Consider the following 13,292-nt stretch of genomic DNA (forward strand, 5'->3'; position numbering starts at 1 on the left):
AGTTAACTTTGAAAACTACTCAAACTATGAAACAATCCTTCGGCATACAAAATTGATCTCTAAAACAGAAAGGATTTATCATTTGTATATAGGAAAGCTACCGACTTTTTTTCTAGTTAATCTTGTGTCCCGCCACATTACTGAAGGTTTTTATCAGCTGTGGGAGTTCCTGGGTGGAGTTTTGGGGTCACTTACCATCCTATCATCTGCAAATAGTGAAAGTCTGACCTCTTCCTTTCCAGTTTGTATCCCCTTGATCTCCTTTTGCTGTCTAATTGCTCTAGCTAGAATGAATATGGAGAGAGTGGACAGCCTTGTCTTCTACCTGATTTTAGTGGAATCACTTTGAGTTCCTCTCTGCTTAATTTGATGTTTGCTGTTGACTTCCTGTATATTGCTTTTATTATATTTAGATATGTTCCTTGTATCCCTAAGCTCTCTAAAACCTTTATCATAAAGGGGTGTTGGGTTTTGTCGAAGGCATTTTTAGCATCTAGTGAGATGATCATGTGTTTTTTTCTTTCAGTTTGTTTATATGGTGGATTACATTGACAGGTTTTCATATGTTGAACCATCTTCGTCTCTAGGATGAAGTCTACTTGTCATGGTGGATAATCTTTTGGATGTGTCCTTGTAGTTGGTTTGCAAGTATTTTGTTGAATACTTTTGCAACTGTTTGTTCTTTATTTTTGGTTGAGTCTTTCTGTGCTTTGGGTATCAGAGAAACTGTGGTGTCATAAAATTAATTTGGCAATGTTTCTTCTATTTCCATTTTGTGGAAAATTGGGGGAATATTGGTGTTAACTCTTCTTTGAAAGCTTGGCAGAATTCTGTGCTAAAACTATCTGGCCTTGGGCTTGTTTAGATTGCGAGACTTTTAAAGACTGTTTCTATTTCACTGGGGGTTATAGGTCTAGTTAAATTGTTTATCTGATCTTGATGAGAAAATTTATCCATTTCTTTTCATTTTCCAATTTAGGGGAGTACAGTTTTCTAAAATATGCCCTTACAATTCTTTGGATTTCCTCGGAGTATGTTGCTATGTCCCCTTTTCATTTATGGTTTTGTTAATCTGAATATTCTCTGTCTTTTGGTTCATTTGGATACAGGTTTGCCTATCTTGTTGATTTTCTCAGAGAACCAGCTCTTTGCTCCATTGATTCTTTGTATTGTTCTCTTTGTTTCTATTTTACTAACTTCAGTCCTCAGTTTGATTGTTTCCTCCAGGGTGTGCTTGCTTCTTTTTGTTCTAGAGTTCTTAGGTGTGCTATTGAGTTGCTAGTATGATCTCTCCCTTTTTTTTTAATGTAAGCACTTAGTGCTATGAATTTTCCTTATAGCACTGCTATCATTGTTTCTCATAAGTTTGGGTGTGCTGTGTATTCATTTTCATTAAATTCTAGAAGGTCTTAATTTCTTTCCTTATTTCTATCTTGACCCATTTTTCATTCAATTCAGAGTTGTTCAGTTTCCATGAGTTTGTAAGCTTTCTGTTGTCTCTCTTGTTGTTGAACTCCTCCTTTAATCCTTAACGGTCTGATAGGACTCAGGAGGTTATTTCAATTTTCTTGTATCTGTTGAGACTTATTTTCTGTCCAAATATGTGGTCAGTTTTGGAGAAAGTCCCATGAGATGCTGAGAAGAAGGTATATTCATTTGTGTTTGAGTGAAATGCTCTGTAAATATCTGTTAAGTCCATTTGGTTTATAATGTCTGTTAGCTCCAGAATTTCTCTGTTTAGTTTTTATTTGGATGACCTATCTATTGGTGAGAATGGAGTATGAAAATCTCTCACTATCAGTGTGTGAGAGTCAGTGTGTTACTTAAGCAGTGATAGTACTTCTTTTACAAATTTGGGTACCTTTGTTTTTGAGGCAAAGATGTTAAGAATTGAAATGTCATCTTGGTGTATTTTTCAATTGATGAGTATGAAGTGTCCTTCCCCGTTTCTGTTGATTAATTTTGTTATTAATTCTATTTTGTTAGATATTAAAATGGTTACACCAGCTTACATCTTAGCTCCATTTGCTTGGAAAATCTTTTTCAAACCTTTTTCTCTGAGTTAATGTCTGTCTCTGATGTTGTTGGTGTGGTTCTTGAATGCAACAGAAGGCTGGATCCTGTTTTTCACATCCATTCTGTTAGCATGTGTCTTTGGGGAAGGGTGATTGAGTCCATTTTAGTGGTAGTGGTGGCATATGTTTGCTTCCCTTCTTTTTGTTTGCCTAGTGTGAGATTGTTTATTTCCTGTGATCATGTATGTAGTAATCCTCCTTGGTTTGGATTTTCCCTTCTAGCATCTTTGGTAGGGCTGGATTTGTAGATAGATATTGTTCAAATTTGACTTTATCATGGAATATCTTATTTTCTTTATCTACAGTGATTGAAAGTTTTGCTAGGTATAGTAATCTGGGCTGCCACCTGTGATCTCTTAGAGTCTGAAGTACAGACTGTCCAGGACTTTCTGGCTTTTAGAGTCTCCATTGAGAAGTAGGGTATAATTCTGGTAGGTACAAAAAGCATACATAACACCAAATAGATTGTACCAGAAAAATAAAGTCTCCTAGCCACTTAATAATCAAAATACTAAACATATATAATAAAGAAAGAATATTAAAAGCTGTAAAGGAAAAAGACCAATTACTATATAAAGGCAGACCAAGCTACAAATATTGCTTAAATTTGATTTTATTATGGAATATCTTATTTTCTCCATCTATGGTCATTGAAAGTCTTGCTTGGTATCTGTGGTCTCAGATATCCAGAACCTTCTGGCTTTTAGAGTCTCCATTGAGAAAGCATGTGTAACTCTAATAGGCCTGCCTTTATATGTTATTTGGTCTGTTTCTCTTGCAGATTTTTAATGCTTTTTTCTTTGTTCTGTATGTTTAGTGTTTTTGATTATTACATGGTGAGGGGACTTCTTAGTGTTCTTTATGCTTCTTGTACCGTAACAGGCATCTCCTTTGTTCAGTTAGAAACTGTTTCTTATGTGAGCGATGCCGTGGTGCTAAGCATGCTTCCCATGCTATGCTCCATGTTGTATCTAAACTTTACCCTCTTTATTTATTTGCTTGTTTGTTTGTTTTGTTGAGACAGGGTCTCTCTGTGTAATCCTGGCTGTCCTGGAACTCACTCTACAGACCAGGCTGACCTCAAACTCAGAGATCGACCTGTCAGCCTCCTGAATGCTGGGATTAAGGGTGTGCACCACCACCCAGCACATCTCATCTGGATAACATGGACTTAGCATTTTAATTTATGCAGCCTTTGTCTATGCAACTGTTTCATGTGTATGTCCCTGTAATGTGCTCCCCAAGGTCATATGTTGTGACTTTTAATTCTTCTAAGTGAATTAACAATTTCCTGAGATACTGACATGCTTAATACAAAGTGACAAGTTCGTGTGTCATCAAGAACCACAGATATGAAATATTTTGCTTGCTAGCCCTTTAAAAGAATCTGTTGTTCATAGCTTTGCTGTTTTTGCATTCAAGATGGTTTTGGTAATGAAACTGACATTGTTTTACTTGTAAATGAAACATAAATATCAATAAAAATGATGAGTTATGCTCAAAGTTCCGCCTATGAATCTGCTCAAACCTCAATATTTTATATACATTTGATACATTGTCAAACAATTTTATACAATCCTACTATATATATTTGACAGCCAACTTAAAACATATGCACTGGTACAAATGTACTTCTAAAAATAGATTTGCTGAATAATTTTATTTTATGCTATTTTAAATTGTTTCTTTGAGATTGTAATTCTTAATTTTTCTGTGTCTTTTCCTCCTTTCAAACCATCCTACAGACTAATACTTCTTTCCCTCAAATCATGGCCTTTTTTAAAATTAATTGTTATTACATGTATATGTGTATATACATATTCTTAAATATAACCTGTTCAGCCCATATAACGCTACCTGTAGGTATGTTTTCAGAGCTGACTATTTGGCACTGGGGAAAGCCACCTCTCTGGTTCCTAGCTTTCCTCGTTTGCCATCTGTTCTTTCTGTAAGGTCACCCAGTTGATTGTTTCTTTATCTGTGCAGAAGATTTTTAGGTTTACGAAATCCCACTTGTCAAAAAATTGATCCTACTTCTTGGGCAAATGGAGTCCTATTCAGGAAGTCTTTTACTACACTTGTGCTAAGTAGATAATGCCTAAGATTTCTTCTAGGAGGTCCTGGAAGAAGCCTGAAGAGTCACTGGAAGAGGTAGTCAGAGTAGGAAGAGGCACTAGCTGTGAGACCCAAGACAGATTTGTTGTGTTGGAAAAAAAATAAAATCAGTCTGTATGGAGAGTACCTTACCATGGGAGTCCCTGGCATGGGATGTGCGGGTTCGGGGTATGGAGTGGGGTGGTGGAGGAAATGCTAAGGGACCTTTATGTGAATTCAGGAAGCATCTCTATTTTTTAACCTAAGTTTTGAACGGAGACCACTGTTTTGTTGGTTTGGTTTGGTTTTTTTTTTTTATGTTGGTTCTTTATGTGTAACAACTTGTATTGCCTTAATAAAATAAAACTATGAATCTCAGAATGAGTCTGTGTGCCTGGATGTAGCTCCTGTTTCTTCTACAAGCATGTCAGTGGCTTGGGAATATGGTGGGGCAATGAGAGCTGTCTACTTACTAAAAGGTGACTCCCTTTCCAGTGCTTCAGAAAATAGTCTTTAGTCAGCCTACAGCCTGAAACTCATGGTCTCTCTCTAGACTGACATCATCTTTTCACTAACACCTTGGGAGGCATGCTGTAGAAAACATGTTGTCTTGGAGTCTCTCCAGAATATGAAAGCCCACAGCAAAGGATAAACTAATAAGCAAAGATACCTTTTCCAAGTAGCTAAGAATCCAGACTCCATCTGTAAATTTCTCATTATTTACCCGGGTGCAGTACGTGTAGCTTTTTATCAACAATCTAACAAACTTTCAGAAGACTAGTGTCTGGAGGAAAGGATGCCTGGTCTGCAAAGAGCAATCTCAGAAGTAAGGAGAGAGAGAGGAATTCTGTACACAAAAATATATGTGCAATGCTGACTCCGATGATATTAAAGGGGCTATGCTTTAGTGACACCAAGCAACTCAGCTTCCCTGCCTTGGGATAGATACTCTCCCAGAGTGTATGGCTGTTTCCCTCTGCATGAGAACATAGAAGTACCAACAAAGGACACTCTTCTCTGACCCCAGAACTCTGTACTCTATTGTCACACACACACACACACACACACACACACACACACACACACGAGAGAGAGAGAGAGAGAGAGAGAGAGAGAGAGAGAGAGACAGAGACAGAGACAGAGAGAGAGAGACAGAGAGAGAGAGACAGAGAGAGACAGAGAGAGACAGAGAGAGACAGAGAGATTGTCTCTAAAGTTGTCCCCCAATCTGCCGTAAAGATCAGTAGCCCACAATAGTCATTCCCTAACCCTGGCTTTGCACTGAAGCAGAACCAGATCCACCACTGGAGCAGATGGATCACAAAAGCTAGTGTTTTGAGAAAGAAACGAGATAATTTTCCAGAGGTATTCACAAGTAAATCCAAAGCAGACATACGGAGAAAAATATTTGCGCAAAAGAAGGCCGACCAGAAGAGTTCTCATTTCTTGCACCTGAAGAAATTCTAGGAGTCATGGCTGCAGCGCCTTCCCCTGCATGTGGGACCACTCACTCACTATCTGCAATCGCCTTCTAACTAGAAGAGTATATCTTTTGTAGAACATACAATATTCAATGTATTCAACACGGTTTCACTTCCTCTTTGGTATTATACTTGAGATCAGGTGTGTGTGTGTGTGTGTGTGTGTGTGTGTGTGTGTGTGATTTACTAGTAAGACTAACAGCCCATGGTTCAAACAGTCCAACAATGGCTGCTCCTTGGAAAGTCCAAGAATCCACTAGTTGTTCAGTTCACAAGGAGGGATGTTGAAAGCCATCTTTCGTATACACAGAAATCCTGAAGAAGTAGGCTTTAATGCCAGTGTAGAAATGAACTTGCCAGTGAGCGTGTGAGCAATCAGGCAAAGAATACATGCCTCCTTCTTCCATACCCTTTACATGGGCTGCCACCAGAAGGTGTGGCCCAGATTTAAGGTATGTCTTCCCACCTCATGTGATCTGGATTTAGGCTGAGTCATCCTTCCTCATCAGAATAATACCTCACAGGTGTGCACAGCATCCTCGAGCCTCTACTCAGGTAACCCAGCTGGCGCGTTGGAGCAGGCTTGTTGTCAGCTGGGTTTCCTGAGGATTGAGAAAAGGCAGATGAAAGAGACAGCAACAGAAGCACAGGATAGATTCAGGTGGACTGCCCGGCCCATGCCTTTCAGCACACTGGACAGCCCTGAGTTTAATTTAGACCCTGCTTATATACAGACTAGAGGCAAAGCAGAACAAAGAGCAGCGTAGTCAGTTAACCAGCTCCCTGCACTGTCCTTGAATCCAGGAGCAGCCAGGTTCACCATCTATCATGTGAGTCCTGCTAGCAGCAATGGGCTTCATTTCCTAGCTCTGCGTGCCTACAGCTGGCATCAGAAGCTCGTTAGTTAGATAATATGCTCTTTTCCCTGGGCTTCATCACGGCTCTGAAGGAGAATGAAACAAGCCAGCTTGAACTCTAATGTCTTATAAGTCAGAAGAGACTCCAGATGGAAACTGAGTCACACATGGACCACCACGACAGCTTGGGTTTTAGCTCCAGATGTAATCAAGTTGATAACCATCACAAAAGACTTTCCTTGACAATGCTGCAAGCTTTGGCTCTGAATGCAGTTACAAACAAAAGCAAAAGAGGGACTTTGTGAACAGAACCGCAATTGTAACACATTTGAAAATGTTTGAAAGATAGCGTAAAAGGGCAGTAAATGTGCATTTTTAGGTTATGTCTTGTTTACAAGTCACAGTCTTGAAGGTATGCATAGATCCTTTGCTCACACAAAATACTTGATACAGTATGCGATAGCACCCAAACTTGTGTATAATTATGAAAGTCAACATAATCTTTTCTCTTTTATGTTTTTCAAAAATGTTTAGTGTTCTAAAATGTACAGTGTTGGAAATTTGGAAATTCAGCTCTCTGTGAATGTAAAGGCGTGAAGAGGTGGGTATAGTCAATGCCCTTAATGGATTCATGATCTCCTTCTCATAATTAAACAACACAAAAGAAGATGGTAGAAATCAATTTCAGAGTGCAGATATCTACCCTGACATGGCAAGTTAATTATCTAAAGTTGTTCCTGAAATCCAATATGCAACACACCCAACATAAAAAATGAGAAAGTTGAACAGGATATATTCATCATCCAAATTCAAGCATGAGAACAAAAAAAAAAAAAACCTCATGTTTAAGTTCATCACTATAATAGAAATATGTAACATGCTAAATTTTTACCCAAACATTTATATAAAGTGAGTAATAGGCTCTAATTATAGTCCACACTGATTTCTTTTCTTGTCATTTACTTTCTTCTCCTTTTTCTGTCTTCAGTAGGTAGTGTTCCTGACAATATTGTGTGAAATTTCCTTCTTTCCTGAGGAAATCTAGTGTAATCCATAGGCCTTTTAAAAACTATGCTTTAAACAGCATTTAATAGCAACTTATAATCACATATATTCTAACATCAAAGAATAAGAATAATGCTTATTTAACTTAAACATTCAGAACCAATATTAATTTTCAAAGTCATTTTAAAGAAACAACTAAAGAGGGTATTTTTAAGTATTAAGGGATGAAGCATTGGGGTTTTTTGATCGGGTTTTTTCGTTTCTGTTTTGTTTTTGCTGTGATTGAGAACAAATGGGTTTTAGCATCATAGACTGTTCTTTCCTCCTAGGTGAGAAGGCTAGGCAAGGCTGTAGTTTGTTTATTATCACTTCCTGTTATGTTCAGCATCAGGACCCCTAAATTCATGAAACCTACAGTTTCCATCACTGACACTGAGTCTTTATGGAAGGTAGTGTGTAAAAAACAGTGACTTCTAGATTAATGCATGAGGCTGGTTTGTGGGCGTGGTAGCCATGCAAACTGCACTGACTTTTTCCTCTAGGGGAAATCTCACGACTATATAAGACCCTCCTTCAAGAACTTGAAGGACTTAAGGTAAAACTCAACGTGCTTTCCATCTGTCACATCTATTGCTGTCTTGGCTGCCAGCTTGCTCCTTTGTCCTACTGATTTTGAACTTGCAGCTCGTCAGCCAGTGCAACCTTGTAAGTAAATGCCTTAAAAGTCATTCTGAGAAGACAGGAGCTCCCCTGCTCCAAGCTCTCGGCATGAGACCCTCTCTTGCTTTTCCACACTCCAGGACTCTTGGCAACTACATGGAAGAGGTCTTCCTGATGTCCAAGAAGCAAGGGTACTGTCCCTTCCTGAGCATCTATAGACTTAACTAGGCTCTTGAGTCTATTATTTCTATATAAGAATAGATCTTTGAATATACAACATTAAACATTAACTAAGACAATATGCTTTTTTTTGTTTGTTTGTTTGTTTGTTTGAGACAGGGTTTCTCTGTAGGGTTTTGGAGACTGTCCTGAAACTCTCTTTGTAGACCAGGCTGGCCTCGAACTCACAGAGATCCACCTGCTTCTGCCTCCCGAGTGCTGGGATTAAAGGCGTGTGCCACCACCGTCCAGCATGACAATATGCTTTTTTATCACTAGGTGAATTTCAAAATATTTCCCTAACCCTCATGATGATGTACAAGTTACATTTTCTTATTGCTTATATTTTACAGAATTTGGCACTTAGTATCTCAAGCCTTGATCTTGATCTTCCTTTAATAAAAATCCAAGCCTTTTTTCTAACTTTAAAGAATCTCCTGATGTCTGCTATCTAGTAGTTATTTTCATATTCTTGTGTGTTACATATAAGTAATCTTCAGAGTATTGCATAAAAGAAAATCACGTTTACATTTTGGTGCACTCTTGTGTGAATAACTAATATAAGATACATTATTTACAAAAACAATTATTTTTTTCTCAGCAGAGTAGAAAAGACATAATATTAAGATGGATGGTAAATAAAATTTACAGTTTAGTATACAAGTAAAAAGAATGAAAATGTTAAATAGAAGCATCTGGAAAAATTGTGAGTAATAAATCCATTTCCTTTTTGCAGTTTTATGTTTGTTTCTTGCAAATCAGTTAATTACTGATCAGTTTGATTTATTGGTTACTTGATATTACATCCTTAGGACCTCAGTGCATTCTGATTTTTATCTGTGATGAAAAGATGTATACAGTCTAACCAATGTTTAATAGATGCTACATTGAGGGCACTGCGTTTAGAGTTTCAAATGTATTATTTTCTTTAGCAATTCAGCATAGATGCATTTCCCACTCTCCCGGAAGAATTTATAATAACACAAAGGCGCGATCATTCTCACAGGATCATCAAGTATCAGAATAAATTTAATCTGGGTGTTTGGGACCCAAACCATAAAATTACAATGCTTAAGCTATAAATCAACTCTGTAAAGAAAAACAAAGCAACAAATTAGGGAAATAAGGTAACAGACAACACAACCCCAAAAGGCTGAAATGTAGGCATTCAATATTACATAGCCAAGAAAAAAACATGTCTACTTAGAGTATTAGTTACTTTTTTTGGTGTTGTGCTAAAGCACAACTTATAGAAAATTCAGCTTCTAGAAAAAAGAGTTTATTTGATCTTACGGTTCCAAAGCAGTAAGATTCCATTAGGGGTGTTGGAGGCAAGTGCAGGCAGAGAGCAAAAGAGTAAGTTGAGGTCCACATCTTTAAATGCAAGCTAGAAGGGAGATCACACTGGAAACAAGGTGACGTCATTTACTCTCAAAGCCCACTCTAATGAAACATTTCCTCCATCAAGACCACACCTCCTACACCTCCTGAAACAATGCCATCAACTGGGAACCAAGTGCTCAAAAGACATTTCCCCTTCAAACCTCCCCACACATAGACACAATCTGTTCCTCGTTAAATCAAAACAGAAAAAGAGGAACCAAAGACCACCAAACAAAATCCAATACCAAATTTGAGAAGCCTTCCTTTGAGTTATTCCTCAAAGCTATCCAGGGGACTCCAAAAACACAGCCCATCGCTGCTGCCTTTGGTTGCCCCCAGAGGTGTAAGGTAAGCATCTACTGCTGAAGACAGCAAGCACTTCATTTAAAAAAAATCCAGAAACCCCTTCTCTGGAAATGACCTGAATGCTGTCTCCCTAAGGACTAGTTTTCACAGTACCAGAAGGCGCCAAAAGGAGGAAGGCAACTGACAGTCCTACCCAACTACAACGCCTATGAACCGCACCAACAGCCATCAAGGAAAGATAACTCTAAGGATTCAGTAGTGGCATGCATACCTTGGAGGTAGACAACAGCTCTCTAACTGGACTCAGCCAGAGGGAAGCAATGCCTGGTGCTGGAAAGCAATGCCTGGTGCTGGAAACCTGGCTTACTACTCAGTGCTAGTGATGCCATGTTCTTGGAGGAGAGCCTGCAACCACTAATTCACAAAACCAGCACAATCCCTACCAACAGTCTATGGAAATTGGTCCTTGTTCACACAGGTAAGTGTAGCCTTCACCCCTCATCAAGAAAACTTCTCTTTGCAACAGAGGGATATCACTACAGAAAAATCACAAGCAATCAAAATTCAAGTCGTGGAGCCCAGTCCCTCCCACAAGTGTATTCACTTACGGATATTGGTTGATAAACAATGATATCTGTAGTACTGTTGCTGTTGGTTGACTTAATCCTTTGTAAAACTCTGTTAAAGATTTCTGTAACCTATCCCAATCATGACATTTTCTGTGCTGATCCATAAAGATAGAGTGAAGTCCTGCGTTGGGGACAGACAAATGGGCAGATTTATTAGACAACCATCAGGTAAGCACAGATTAAGACTCCTAATCTTATAAGAGAGGAGACATAGGGAACGTGGAGTAGAGTTCAAATCTGGGCTCACTCAAGGTTAAATGACTTCTATTGGAGGTGCTTTTATTTCTTTCCTTAATGCAAAACTGATGCATTATTTGTGACTCAAAGTTAAACACTAATGCATTTAGTCAATGAAAATGTCATTTTTAGGAAATAAAAATTCCCATATTTAGTAGTACATGAATATGTTGGGGACTGCTAGAACCTTGAACAAAATGGAGTCTGTCAGCCATTTCTTGGCCTTCTGCCCACGTGACTGCGGGCACACATGCCCTTGAGACAAAGGAAAAAGTTAACCACAAAAGTTAAATTTACACAGGGCAGCCCACCCGCCTAGCCAGGGGGAAGTAACCCTTATAGAACAATCGCCTTTGTTGGCAAAGGGTTAATGTGTTCCTTTGGATGCTTTTACCATAATGATAGGCAGAAGTAACCCTTATAGAGCAATTGTCTTTGTTAACAAAAGGTTAATGTGTTCCTTTGAATACCTTTTACCCCTCCCTAATTCCTGCACCTGGCTTACACTGACAAGCATTTGCTGAATGCAACTGATGGAAAATTACAGCTTCCTCTTTACCTTATTTGGTGTATATTTGAGTTGAGACTTGATTGGCATGCTTGTACCGCCCCCTGAGATTCTCTTCCTATAAGAACTATCTCACCCCAAAAATAAACGCTCTTGATCAGCAAAAAGTTGTCTTGAGCCTGCTTCCCTTAACCTCTTGAAGTTTACTTTTAAGATCGGATCTGCTCGTGAAGACCCACCAAATTAGTAGCGACCCTCATCACCTCATCCCCGCGGGTCGGGGATCCCCTCCAGGGGTCACATGAATATATCATTTTCAACTTATAAATTTTTCAGGAAAAATATTTAATATAAAATTCTAAATAAATGGAGTAAAATAGAAGACATTGGTGAATTTAAGTGAAGTATGCACAAGAATATCTTGTACTTCTTTGTCAACCTTTCTTTAAGTTTGGAATTGTGTCACAATAAATGGTCTTATCTATTTCTATGTAACATTTGCCTTTGAAATACATGTTTAAGGTTTAAATGGGCAGCAGGTAAAAAAAAAATCATCATTCATGTCATTTTAAAACAACTCCCGATCTGTCCTATAGAGTTTTGATTACAATCAAACAGGCTGTTGTGGGAAGCTAAGACAGTTTTATGAATGCTCTTGCTATACATTCTATTCTAAATGCCAGAGTTGAACTTTGAAGGACAATTAACAACCTAGTAACCAGTTAAATAGAAACAACCATTCCTATTTTTCAACAGGTAAAAGTGAAGTTAACTATGGTTATTAAACTTTGGAAGTTCTCAAACCATAAAGCAGAGGCTCAGCGACCATGAGGAAGTTCATGAAAAGCATCATTACCTAGATTCCACCTAAGAATCGTGACTTCATTCTTCTAGTGTGAATCATAACTAGCAGCATTTTAAACAGTTCTTCGCTGCTCCACAACTAGCAAGTGTGAGAACACACACCTGATATTGAAGACAAACAAATCTAGGATGCCACAAACTACAATTTAGAGAAATCTACGATGCCATTTAAAGAATCACGCTACTGAGTGACTACAAGACTAGGTTGATTGGATTTGGGCCAGGGGAGGGACTCAAACTTTTTAGGGCAGAAGAGACTTTACCAACCTTAAATACACCTGGTTGGTCTGGAGAAATGGCTCAGCAGTTAAAAGCACAACCATGCTTCCAAAAGTCCTGAGTGCAGCTCCCAGCAGCCACATGGTGGCTCACAACCATCTATAATAGGACCTGATGCCCACTTCTGTCACGAAGGTATGTATGCAGAGCACTCACACCTAAAATATAAATGAATTTTAAAAATTAAAAATAATCTTTAACTGAAGGCAATGCAGATGTCTGTGGTCTCAGATGACACTTCAGGCCATGTCAGTGCCCGAAGATTATGCTGCCATTGGGGCCATGCAGATTGGGTGGAGTGTGCTGCCACCTGGGGCCATGTTGGTATCTCAACCGAGGGGCGTGGGGAATGTCTGGCCCCATGATCCTACTGCAGCCAGGGTCTGTGTTGAGGTCTGTGCCTTCTGTTGCCACTGAGGGTCATGGGACTGCTTTGGATGGGGGGGGACCTCTACTGTCCCAGGGACCATGCTGCTGGGCCCGTGACAATCTAAAGAAGCCTACACTGCTTCTGTAGTAACGGATGGTCATGTCTGGGTCTATGGTCCTGTTACAGCAGGAGTCTGTGTGGATGTCCGTTGCCCATGCTACCACTGGGGCCCACATCAGCCATGTGTTGAACTTATGAGTTGAAGTACAAGAGCCTCTCTGAGTTGTCCTCGCTCCTCACCAGAGAGCCGATCCCATCCCTCACC

Source organism: Mesocricetus auratus, unplaced genomic scaffold, assembly GCF_017639785.1.
Source record: "Mesocricetus auratus isolate SY011 unplaced genomic scaffold, BCM_Maur_2.0 Super-Scaffold_100015, whole genome shotgun sequence".
Lineage (NCBI taxonomy): Eukaryota > Metazoa > Chordata > Mammalia > Rodentia > Cricetidae > Mesocricetus > Mesocricetus auratus.